Source organism: Ischnura elegans, chromosome 1 (assembly GCF_921293095.1).
Source record: "Ischnura elegans chromosome 1, ioIscEleg1.1, whole genome shotgun sequence".
In the NCBI taxonomy this organism is placed as follows: Eukaryota; Metazoa; Arthropoda; class Insecta; order Odonata; family Coenagrionidae; genus Ischnura; species Ischnura elegans.
Genome location: NC_060246.1, coordinates 160,342,283 through 160,355,860, shown reverse-complemented (window position 1 = coordinate 160,355,860; position 13,578 = coordinate 160,342,283). Strand labels below are relative to the sequence as shown.

The window sequence follows — 13,578 nt, the reverse complement described above, 5'->3', positions numbered from 1 at the left end:
TTTTCTGTGTTTTATTTGAATATTTTTAGAATCTTCATATGGATGTGCATGCCAATGTAGTTCTTCATTCCGTGGTAAATGGAAAGCACGAGATTTAACCCTCCTCTCCGAGGAAACTTGGAATTTTCTTCCTCAGAAGGAGATATCTCGGTGAAATGAGTAGAAATTTCCTGCTTGCCAAACAAATAAAATCTTTGAAGTATGGTAAGTATGTAATGAGTGTAGTTATTTTGAACACTGAAGGCTAACTTTAAGAATGATGTCAACCCATACGTATTTGTCTTTTGTCTTCTATCCGAAGCTCCTCAGCTTTTTTTCCATTTTGCTGAGCCTGGTATGATTCTCTCAATCCCTCCCTATTTTCACTCAGTTTGAAGGCCTAATAATTTCTCTTGGTAAGTTTATCTGCAGTCATGATTTAAATATAAGCCCAAGCCATGCATTACTCCTTTAGGTGATTAAAGTGTATGTTGAAGCAATTATGTATCATGACATTGAGTTATAATCTTTCTTGGAAGTCAAACCTTACAGTAATGTTGAAATTTGCTTAAATTTCGTGATTAATGGAATATGTGGTAAAAATTCTCTCAACTTTTGCTGTTGTGGTGTGTATGAGGAAGACAGTTTTGGGGAGACTCAGGTGTCAGAGAAGTTTGAGAGACTACTAAAGGTGAAGTATGGAGGATCGCGACTATAATAAAGGTCTTCCCAATCTCTGTCAGACTACTCCTCAATCGTTTAAGGTCATTAACAAAGGTTTTTGGACCCCTCCAGAACTTCTTCAAATGTCAGAGGACAAAGCACCACTCTGTGCATCTCTTGCAATCTTTCCAAATAATTCACTTTTATCCTGGAGGGCGAAGGGATCCCAACCATGATTTACCATTCTTAACGCATTCCATGCTCACCATATTTTAGAGTCAATGCTGAGTGACTTATATTTTGGCAAAAATGTGTAGATTTTAATATATATTTTAACAAAGTGAATTAATGAAATGTGATGTTAGGCCCATTTTTTTTAATAATGCCTCATTTGAAATTCGTGCGTAGGTTTCCGCGGCGTTGTTCACGATGACTGCTAATTTTCGGGTTCTCCAGCCGCGTCTGTCGTTTATGGTTGACAACAGTTTTGAAAGCCATCCTGCTTTCGTCTTCACCTTCGACCTGAAGACGAAAGCAGGATGGCTTTCGAAACTGTTGTCAACCATAAACGACAGACGCGGCTGGAAAACCCGAAAATTTGCTGTCATAATGCCTCATTTTTTGAATTTTTGGAATTAAAATGTTGAAAGTATTCTGTCAAACTTGGGATACTTTCCTGCAATACACGTAAATGTTGGTGTTTTTTTTTCTTCAGTACTGCATCAAAAACTTGTTCAGACCAAAAACTTTTTTTGAATAACTAATGAAAGGAAAGTCAATGAGAGAAATTCCCATAAAATTTTCTGTAAATAAAAGGTTCAGTAGGTGTCATCCCAATTTTTTATACCATTTGATGGATTTCCTTTCAATGGGATAGTAAAACAATTTTTTCCCAGTGATAGATGATGCCACTCATGTAATTGTTGTATTCAACCATCGCCTGTGGCTTTCTTGACATAGGGCCTCTTCTTGAAGTCTATCATTTGTGCACTGAATTCAGTGCTGATCATCCGCACTTCCCTCTCATCCTTCCACCTTAGAATACAGATTTCATCCTCCGGAAAGACATTCACCACCTCACTTTTCTTTAATTTTTCCATCTGGTAACTCTTGTTTCAGGGCACACATTGCTCAGCAAATATCCTCATTCACATGTGTGCTAGGGTGGCATGAGTGTCTCTAAACTCCGCAGACTGAGGGGAGGCTGCTCTCTTTGGCATTTTTTTGTTGCGTAGCATGCCAAATAAAATTCCTGTTAGGGGTGTGAATATTATGGAAAAAATCAAGTAATGAGAGTCTAATACAAATCTAAGTGAACACAAAGATGGGTAAATCTAGCTATTGAGCATGAAATGCAAATACTATAAACTAAATTGCAATGTGGATCTTCACTCAAGTTATTGAAAAATTTATACCTACATGTTAGTTCAAGTGTAGCAGCAAATAATCATAATGATGGAAACAAATTTTGTCATGATGAAATCCTAGCAAATGAAATTCACTCGGAAAATTTGAATATACGATGTAGGAAGCATTTATTATTTATTGTAAGAATTGAATTACATGTACCTGAAGTATGTCCAAAATTAGGGAATCAGCCAAGCAATTTACCACGTTAGCATCAATTGACAGTAAAAATAAAAAGTACAACAAGGGAAAATATTTCCATTCCTTCTCGTAAACCAAATTTAAAAAATAAGCATTAAAAATTCTGTGAAAAGTCGTTAAGATAGTTAAAATATCTTGTCATAAAGAATCCAATTTATCGTCATCAACTGCAAAAGGATCTTTTTTATATCTCTTTGAACATCTGTAAAACTTTGTTTTTGCAAAAAAGATATAAGAACAATTGAGAGAATACGTGTACATATTACTATTTCCCCATTATATAATGAAAGTAATCGTGAAATGGATTGTAATTGACTTCCTTACAGAGCAAAAACAGAAAAGATAGGAAAAAAATTTTTTTCAGGGTTTTCAGCTGGGCAAACAGGCGAAAACTGTTGACTGAATACCCTAACACAGGTAGCAGGCACTCAGGGCGGAATGTAACGCAAGAGAGAATCATGACTTACATCCTCAGTCATTTGGTAGCAACTGCCATTATGAAGACATTGCGTCATGTGCACGGAACGTGTTAACGTAAATCTGTGAGTATTTGAACAAGTCGCTTCCAGTAAATCATGCCAACCAAACACAGGAGAAGAAATACAAAATTCCTGGTGGATGATGAAATGATCAATAAGTAATGTATATTTAACTTGAGAAGGGCACTGGAAGCCATCCATTACGAAAGATGGTTGGCCATCAAATCCTAGCTGTAATGCGATTGAATATCCCCTAATAATGATCTACACATTTTTCATTGTGTCTAAAAGCACTGGTGAGTACCAGCCAGACTGATGATTCACAAGACATATGTATGTCTAAAATTTGTTCAACAAGTTCTTCATTCTCTCTAGGTCCTTAGAACCCTTGCAGTACAATCAAAAGTAAGTAAATGCCTTCCTACCATGTTTTCTAATTATGGACTGGTAAAAAAAACACTCAAGAATGAGGAATGAATGTGCTCTTAGGTCCCTTCCCATGTTGCCCATATCGACAATCACATGCTTTGCCTGTGGTATGATCATTCCATTTTATTGACCAATGAGCTAAAACCCAGCACTCCATCAATTTCTATCAATGAGGCACAAACCAATGGCCTTTCATGTGCTAACGGCATTCGGATTTATATAACAAACAGGAGTGAGAGAGAGAAACCAAGGGAAAAGTGGGCACAAAAAATTTTGCCATTACTTTTGTTTCATTTTTTTTATAATTCTGTCAAGTGCCCAAATCTGTTATCAATTCTATCCTCCAAAGTTTCAAAAGGTAATATCCCATTATAATCACATTTTATTCATGTTCTTACTGATAAGGAACAACTTCTTTTTCTTACTAATACATCAAGCCATGGTATGGTATAGGGCACATTTATATTGTAATAGAGTTCCCATATCTCAATCTATAGCATTCTCCTCCAATACCTTCATCCAATATCCATCATCTATATCCAATACCAGGTATGTAGTTTGAGGGCAGATATTTTCTATTGTCGTCATCCATACATTAGTCCTTGCCTGGCGATTTTTCTTCCATTAATATTAATATCTGTAAATCCCAAAAATTCCTTTGCAATCTAATCTCTAAATTTTACATATGGCATATTAGTGTTATTAATCATTTTGTATAACGCATTTGAAAGTGATACATCTTGAAAGGTGGAATGTTACTTTTTTGTTCCACCTAACTGTTTTAGGTGGAAAGGAGTAATAACTTATCATTTCGTTTTTGTCAATTCCACCCATATGTATATACATAATACCTTTTAACTTCAATAGGTTTTAGTTGCATTTTTTGTATCTATTTTCTACGACTACAATTTTTGGATGGAATTCTGTCGTGATGCATCCCCAACAACACACATTTGGATATACATATGTATATATATTGTATTTTCATGGGTCACATACATATATATTTTTGTTATGTATTACATCTGTAGTACATATGTATTATTGAATGTATTTCCTTTGTATTCATACATATGTAAAAGTGGCACTTGTTACACGATAAATACATTTGTATTTTTGGTGTATTTTTGAAATTTGGATACTTATGTAAATGTGGTCAAAAATACACAAAAATAAAAATGTATTTATCGTGTAACACGTACCACTTTTACATATGTATGAATACAGAGGAAATACATATGTAAATGTGGTCAAAAATACACAAAATATACATTATGTATATTTCCTGTAATACTTGGGAGGTAGATTTTCGTGGCGTCTTGCGAAATGTTCATAAACATTTTTTCCAGAAATAATATGTTCACAGCAAACGCCAGATTTCCCTATTTTAATGATCATTCATCCATTCGAATTTATACCCAGAGCGCTTAAAAATAAATCATATACTGGTCGATGTGAGCAAGGGTAGTAAATATGGCGGCTATTTATGTTAATTTGTAAATGCACGCGAAATACAGACGTATTACACATGTAAAATTCAGTTTCTATCCGCGAAATATACACATGGAAAAATGGTTCACAATACATGAAAAATACAAAACATAGTACTTGCACAGATCAAAAGTAAAAGCGAAGTTTGATTTTTTAAACGATATTTTAATGTAACTGTTTAGACAAAAAATTAAATTCTCAATTCCGCGGCTCACTGTCGCTAGGGAAGTGAGTGGGAGTGATACAGTTATAATCTCGTTGACAGTAAACCTCGGCATTTCGTTCGAGACTACGAGAACGTGCTGTAGGAGGAACTCCGGCATCTACGCTAATTAACAAAAGGAAATCCGTTATTAACTAGCTACTGATGTATAGTTAATTTTATATTTGTTTGTATTATTATACTTATTGGAAGAATTGACATAGTGTTTTAATCCTCGATAACCGGTGCGTGTGGATGGTGTGCTCAACCCGAAGCTATGTTTTGCTGGAAATGTGCTTCAATCCCACACGTTATTGCGATTCGTGCAAGCCAGCTCCAGCAGTTTCCTGTCACTGGATTATTAAGGTAAGGTATGATTTATCTTTTATTGTATTGTACGCCTACATAGACTACATTAATTATGTTATTTGAGTATATTTGGATACAACTATTGGCGCAATGTGGCCAACACATTGCGCCAATAGAGGTAATTATTTTGTTTATGTTTGGCTATTGTTTTCCTTTTTTGTTGAGTTATGTATCGAGGAGACTGGTCTCCATTGAAGTTATATGGTAAAACATAGTAATGTCAATCTTGTACGTATAAATTAATAGATTATGCGTCGTATAGTAATTCCGTGCTTCGCGGCTGAAGTTAAATTTTTTCTTCTCTTAATTAAGAGCAGAAAAAATTGTTTAAGGAATGTTTTCGTTCACGTGTAAGTTGTTTTATCGCTGTTTATTACCACAACCTACTGTATTGTAGTTCTTGCATTCCTAGTTATCCTATGCTTTAGTCATAACATCTTTGACCGTAGACTTATCAGCGTAGCCTTGTCACTAATAGATTCCTCGAGGTTCCGAGCGGTTTTGCCCTCTACTTCTAATTATTTAACGAACAAGAAGTATCGGTCGTGTAATATCGGTTCCCTTAAAGCAAAATGTAATATTTCTTTCATCTTGAAATGCAGTCAATCAAGGTGCATTTCGTCATTATTATTAACACAAGATAAATACGTAATTTTCATGCGAAAGTTTGTCATTATATGTAAGAAAAAGGTGCGTACGGGCCAAATTAATTAATTATAATTTTCTTTTCATGCTCTTTCGCGCATACCCAGCAGGCGACGATGTAAATAGCTTGGCCTGGACAAGAGGAGAATGGATTACGGAAAAGACGACGAAGCAAAGCCAGAAGACCAGGTGGAATTGTTAATACCGAGGTAAGCTTTGAGGGAATTTTTTTACCATAATGGAGAGGTTTCTTAAAGTTAAGCCTGAAATTATCGGTTATGTATGAAATTTATTTGTTTGAAAATTTGATATCACAAGTTTATATTTTTTTCTGTGTGAGTCATCCGCTACTAAATCATGGTACTAATATATTAGTATCATGTAATAAATAAGCATACCAATGGATTCACGTTTTCCTAGTTAATTTATATTTAAAAGTAGTCATATGAGCTTTTCTCATATTTCTCATTCTTCTTAAGAGAAAGGCTATTAATTTTGTGAAATGAAAGCATATCCCCAAAATATATGATTTCGCAAAGGACAAGGTCAAATCTGTGCTAGCTGGGACCTCGACATAATTGGTAAATGAAAAAATTTAAAACTTATGTCTGGAATCTAGCAGAGAAGCCAAACTTTCATTTGCATTCAGAATACAGAATTAGTACTAAAATTACAGACTTCACAGAATACTGACTGCCTATATGAATTGAAAAAAAAATAAAATTGAAAGGCCTTGAGCTCCTATTCAGATCTTACAAAAAGATATATTTTTGCATGACTTTTAAACTTGACTTCTTCTTTTCTCCTTTCAGAAAGTGGCTAATTGTGCAGAGTTGGTTTCCTGAATTCAGGTCTCTTCTTGTGCAATGGGTTACAACGCTTGTTCTGTGCTAACATTTTTTTCTATTTTCCAACTCAAACCATTGTTTTTACTTGATTTATCTTTGTGCCATTTTTTTTAGCTAAGTTTCACCTACTGTTTGCTGGCCCTTAATGCTTGTTAGCAATATTCATGGCCACACTTGTTATTTGTGTGTATTATTTTCTTTTTCTTTTTGAATAAATGTTTTATTATCTGTACGTTCTGGTTTCCTTATATTTATTCATCCGTTTGATCCATATTGATATTAAGTGGATGTGGGTCAGAAAATCAATATGTATAATTCGTGTACGAGGGCCTGCAGATACACATGTATATTACATGTAAGGATATTCAGATTTCCAATTTGTAATACGCATGTATACATACATCCTGAGGGACTTTTGAGCCACTTTTACGTGAAATATACAGACGTAATACGATTGTATTCCATTGTATACATATGTATAATTCATGTATGGGTATTCAGATTTCCAATTTGTAATACGCACGAATACATACATCCATAGGGACTTTTGAACCACTTCTACGTGAAATATACCGATGTAATACGATCGTATTCCATCTTATACATATGTATTTGGTCACGTATTTTTTGTCTATTATTGATGTAATACAAATGCCGTGTTATCTGGGATAAGACATCCCTTGCATCTTTTCACTTTCACCTTGGTAAATGAGACCACTTCTTTTCCATTTACGCTCTCCCCGTTTCAACTTTATACTAAGGATTTCTTTTGGGTTTTCTCATCTATTTGAATGAAGGGTTCCAGTAGTTTCAGTTTAAAATGTAACCATTGATTTACTAAGAGCAAAGCTGTTATAAAAATTGTCCATGGATAAATGATGCCCTTATTATTGTTGATATAAGGCTGCGTCAATGCAGTTATTAAGGATTCTAAGTTACATTTTCCTTCTCTTTGATTTTCCCCCCTTATTTATATCAATTTTTAGCACCTACTCATCAGAAGAGCAAAGTTCATGAAGCTTTATCCCATATTTTGTCTTTTTCCCTTCCATGAACTGTCGACAAAATAGGTACTCACGAAAAAGGAGCAACGACTCATCTAAAGAGATTGCTTCATGAGGAGGAAATAAATGAAAAGATGCTGCATCTGCTTTCAATATTCGTCTTTCCTTCGTCACTAGGTGATAAAGACTCCTCATCTAACCATTTGCCTGTTTCCTCAGGGTATTTCGAGGCCGTAGGTTTGCCTATATGTTTTGAAAGGATGAAGAAATGTAGGTGTTTCCAAATGCATTTCTTAGGTTGTTGAATTAAATTAGTTAGATGAATATGACAATGTATGTAGACTTCCCAGTTTCAAGGCAGACAGTTAACGACACAGCCCCAAAAAATTCCTCTTGTAATGTATGGTGAAAATAGTTGCACCATGCCCTGTTAGGTAGCTAAAAGGAGTTCACCTGACAGAACTTGCTCTCAAGGGCGTACCCAGGATCAAAACTAGAGGGGGGCAAGCCATGGTCATTCAAGTTGTAACGCAGAAAAGGTGTTTTACAATATGTTAATAAAACATGTTTTACAATACTATCACTTTTCTAAGATTTAACCCTTTTGAGACGGCAGAGTTTTCGTCTTAGCATGACTGCTGTACTGAGCCCCAAGGGACTCTTCTTGCCCCTGGTACGGAGCATTTTTGGAGAAAATTCGTTCAGAAGGGTCTCGCAGAACCTTTTTCGACCCCTCCTCGCTGGGACTCCGCATTATCTCGGACTCCGAGAGTAGTTGTGCTACCTCCTTTCCGGGTTTACGGCCATACCTGCGGCATTGGTTTGCGGTCAACTTATGTATTGCTTAAATGTATTTAGCATATGGATAAATATTGCTTGCATGTAAATTGCAGACTTTGAATTGAATTCCTCATTTTTTTCTGAGCATTGTCAAATTTTAAACGAAGTTCTAAGGTCAATATTAACGCATTTAATGCAGCAACAATTTCCATGTTGATGTTTATACGTACCTTGAGATATAAGTTAATGTTTATCGTAGAATTTCCTTTAAAAATTGTAAACGCTGCTCAAAAGACAATTCAATTCTTAGTTTATTTTTCTTGAGAAATGAACAAATAATTATTTTGAAAACTGATATCAGTTTTCGAAACTGGAAATTTCAGTCGGGGCTGTATAAACAATTGTATGACCACTGTCCCTTACCGCTAAGAGTGGTTATAAAAGAAGAGGGGTCCGGGTACCTGCTCCCGGATTCTGAGGGTAAATCCTAAACCTCGCAGCGTTGGGTCCTGAGACAAAGACGACGTAAACCCACGACTGTCCTAAAAAGGGGGAGAGCTAGAAAACGTATATATATGGCTTTCGTTCTCCTGGCCAGGAATATCTCACACGTAAATATACGGCTTTCATCTCCTGGGTCAGGAAATGTCCACACGTATATACAGTGAAACCTCTATTTTACACTTTTGAATGGACCACTTACAAAAAGTGCAAAATAGAGGATATTGTAAAATAGAGTATCAATATCTAAAGGCGGTATTGTTTGGGACCTGATAAAAACGGTGCAAAATCAGGGAAAATGTATAATGGGGGAATGTAAAATCGAGGTTTCACTGTACATATATCTCTTTAGTAGGGAAAAGGTTAAAGAAAATTTGTTCAAAAATTTTGTTTTGAACTAAATTTACAATTGCTTCTAAGGGGAGGGGGGCAGCTCCCCTTCGTGCCCCCACTGGGCACGCCTATGCTTGTGCTTTATCTGAATAACATGTTAGGTATTTGTTAGGTTAGGTAAAGGTATTTGGAGGAGGCGACCGACAGCTAAGGTCATGCATCAAAAGTGTTTTTACAAACCAATTTTTTCCTTTTGATGTTCAATAATTTACTCTTCTATAAAAATAACTAACATTTTATAAAGTATTTTGGAATTTTAATAGGATTTCTAGCTTTGGTAACAACAAATTTAGTGAGCACAAGGTACTATAAGACTCGAAATCCAGAAGTCTGGTTTTTGTAACTATAAAATTTTGTTTAGAAATTGCTTACGCACAGGACAAAGTGAAGAATTTATTTCAAAGTATTAAAAAATTGCAGTGTGCAACAAAATGTTTCTTTGCATCAATACACATTATAAAGTCAAATCATACATATAGCCACTTCACAGCGGATTTCTGCAGCGAGGAGGATCATAAATGAATGGGAGGGTCCAAGGGTACATCCAGGATTTTTTTCTGGGGTGGGTACAAGGGTCTGATATTCATATGGTCTTCTTATACATAAGATAAAAAACAACATATGTACAACAATAGGGCAGTTTCCTTCATCAAAGAAAACGAAATGCATTGATAGCGATTCCTTACCCACCATTAATGTATCTGTAATACACAAATTATTTGGTTTTAGAAATCCCAGTTTAGACAAATGTTAATGGCCAATTTTAACCTCATTTGAAAAAGGCCAGATTGGGGGACATGCGATGCCACTCCACGTGACGCCACAGGGACCTAAATTCTATACGAGTAGATAGGAGTTTTACATCGTCAGAGATTACCAATGCATGCATGAGGCACAGAGCTCAGGGAAACATCTCTTAATAATAACCTATGAAAATTGCCTATGGTTGGAAAGTTTCCTTTGTTTGTTAGGGTATTAATAATCCTTATTTAAGTCAAGTGCTACCTGCAAGCAAGGTACTCTGCTACCTGCTAGCATCCTGCATCGTATCAGCACTCAAAGCCTCTCCCCAAGGTCACCTCACTTGCGGCTGTGGGAACCAGAAATACGTCACACGGGCTTTTCCCCGTATTCATACTTAGCTGTCTCATTTTTGAGCACTTGAAAATTCTCACCTTTCATTTAATCTCGGAAAATAGATGTCATCATTTAAAAGTCTAAAAGTATGAAATATGTACTCCAGGAGTAATAATCTTTAAATTTAGGCAATTAAAAAAATATAGGAATCCACCCTATTACTGTACGAAACATTCTCTTTATTTTAACGTGAAAGTTGTTAATATGGTATTAAATGATTGAGGCCCGTAATACACAAACTAAAACAAACGAAATGATAACCATATTAAAAATGTTGTTTTTTTTAAGCATCTGGGGAAGACATGTGCCCCCCACCGCTGAATCTGCCTATTGGAGGGTTGGGCTAAAGTGCTGAGGTGTCGCTAAGCTGGGTCTCAGGCAGGGCCTGAATGCATCCGATCATTGCCACCTCAGTGGTTATTTCCCTTCCCCCTCGCCAGCTATATCCAACGTTCGGTCATTAGCAGTGAAAAATTCACGCCGGCTAGAGCCGACATTAGGTCTTTTGAATAAAAAAATACTTGTCGGCTCGATCCAACTTTTGGAACGAAAGGGAATTAAATAAATAACGGCCATGCAGTAAATTTTTTTGGTGATCTCAGTCTCTCAGGCTGATATATTACGTTTTAATTAATTGATGGGGTAATGAAAGAGTGCAAAATCTAGTGTAGGATTCCGATGAAGCTTGTATAACTACCACTTCCTACCTAATCTTCCTCAGATGACTGAGCTGAATATGATATATTTCACCTTTGTGTCAGGCCCGTGCTGGGCCGCCGGGACACCGGGACTTATCCACGTGCACCCTCCGGCCTGGATATCTTTGGTGCCCTCCTGTTCCGAAACTGACAAATTTTACAGTCAGATACACCAGCATTGAACAGTTAACTTGATTTCAATGATGACTCAATAAACAGCATAATTAACACTGTCTTGAGTAAATAAAAGAATTTGTAAATACCCACACATCTCCTTGGTGGTCCTCTCCCTGTACAATGCTGGTGCCCTCTGGTCATGGCCGTTCACCGCCCTAAGAAGGGGTCCAACAAGGCCTGCTTGGTAATAAGAAACAGTTTTAATCTTGTAACAAAAGTATCCATGAACTAACTCACTGGGATGTTATCACAAAAAATGCATCCAATTAATATGCTTGGAAAGCACCAGATCTAAATTTATATGCTTACTATTTGCAAAAAATTTTGGTCAGATAAGTCTCTGACCAAAAGGAAGAGTAGGTTTATCGTATTGAATAATGCCCTTCTTATCTTTGGAATTGCATCCAATAAGTAATTTTTCCAATATGCAGAAATGCGGTGGCATTATTTGTAAAGGGTGTTTTAATAAAAAACACTCACAAATTTATACGAGGTAATAAGAAGGAAATCAAAGAAAAGGCATTGGGAGTGAATATCCATGGAGAAAAAATAAGCATGCTAAGATTTGCTGATGACATAGCCGTTATAGCAGAAACAGAGAAGGATTTGAAAAATATTCTGGTTAATATGGGTAGGGTAATGAGTAGATATCAACTGAAAATAAGCACGAAGAAAACCAAGATCTTAGTATGCAGCAGAAGAGAAGAAGTCAAGACCAACATTAAAATAGGGAGGCAAAAACTGATAGAAGTGGATGAATTCTGTTATTTGGGAAGCAAGATAACTAGTGACGGGAGAAGCAAGAAAGAAATTATCAGCAGAATAGCCCAGGCGAAGAGAGCATTCCACCAAAAGAGAGACCTGCTTACAGCGGGAAACTTAAATATGGTTGTAAAGAAACAATTTATAAGAACCTACATCTGGAGTATGCTCCTATACGGAAGTGAGGCATGGACAATGACCGCAGCGGAGAAAGCAAGGATAGAGGCCTTTGAAATGTGGTGCTACAGAAGAATGATGAAAATCAAATGGATCGACCGAGTTAGTAACGAGGAAGTCCTAAGAAGGGTAGGAGAGAAGAGAAGCCTCATGAAAACCTTAATAAGAAGACGGAACAACCTTATAGGCCACATCTTGAGACATGATGGCCTGATGAAGACAATCGTCGAAGGACAGGTGGAAGGCAAGAATGGAAAAGGAAGACCTCGAACAAAATATATGGAACAAGTAAAGAGAGATGTGAAAGAGAAGAAATACGTAGGAGTGAAAAGATTAGCTGATTGGAGAGCTGCGTCAAACCAATCCTAGGATTGTTGACCAGTGATGATGATGATGATGAAGAAGGATGATTACAGGTCTTTGTAGCAGGAATCTGAATGTGCTCAAATGTTCACTGCAAATGGGAAATGCAATGAAAAACATGTCATCTATAGGTGGTGGTACTACAGTTGGTCACAGCCATGGCAACCAATGATGCTTCCCATCCTAGTTCATTTACTCTACTTCACCCTCTCTAATTGTCTTGCTTGGTCTTGCTCACAAGTCATTAAAAGAGGAGTCAGCCACTACTAGCTAAGGTGATTCAGAACCTGCCTATAGATGGGCATTTCAGCAGCGGGAATTGGTATTGCACTACAAGTTCCTATGTAACTTCATAAAAATGATATCTCAAAAACTTAATTTAGATTCCGGTTTATTCAAAACTATGTGAAAGTTAACATTATCAGACATTCTCTCAACAGATAGGCTGAGAGGCGCTTCATGTTCACTTCATTTGATGAGCTGCCATGGTTATTAGTAGATTTTATTAGTTCAAATATTTCAAATTTTTTGTGTGCAATTAATACTAAAAAAATGCGAAATAACTGAATATTTCTAATTCAACTTTTCATTATCTATAAATTTACACGGCAGTATATGTCAAGTACGCTCTGCTTGTTGCACTGTGTATAGTTTGTTTTTCATAATACATTTGCTTCGTTTAAATCATATCGCATTGAATTCTTGTACAGAAGTAATTCCGTGCCCGAGGTAAATAAAACAGGTTTGGTTAATACGGCGTATTTAACATTTTATTTTAGGAAAGTTGATAATTTCGGATTTGATCCGTTAATGTTTTAGAAAATCTCGGCTAAAAAGGGCGATATCTACGTTTAAAATACCCTCCAGATCGTA

At 36.2% G+C, this 13,578-nt stretch overlaps 1 long non-coding RNA gene across 1 annotated transcript; it reads right to left on the bottom strand.

Moving 5' to 3' along the window:
- Positions 1-11,118: 11,118 nt before the first annotated feature.
- Positions 11,119-11,901, bottom strand: LOC124153902. The gene is made up of 3 exons (XR_006863787.1): positions 11,713-11,901; positions 11,490-11,580; positions 11,119-11,362 (listed from the first exon to the last, which is right to left on the bottom strand). It is a non-coding gene; the product is annotated as an uncharacterized LOC124153902 (long non-coding RNA).
- Positions 11,902-13,578: the final 1,677 nt, after the last annotated feature.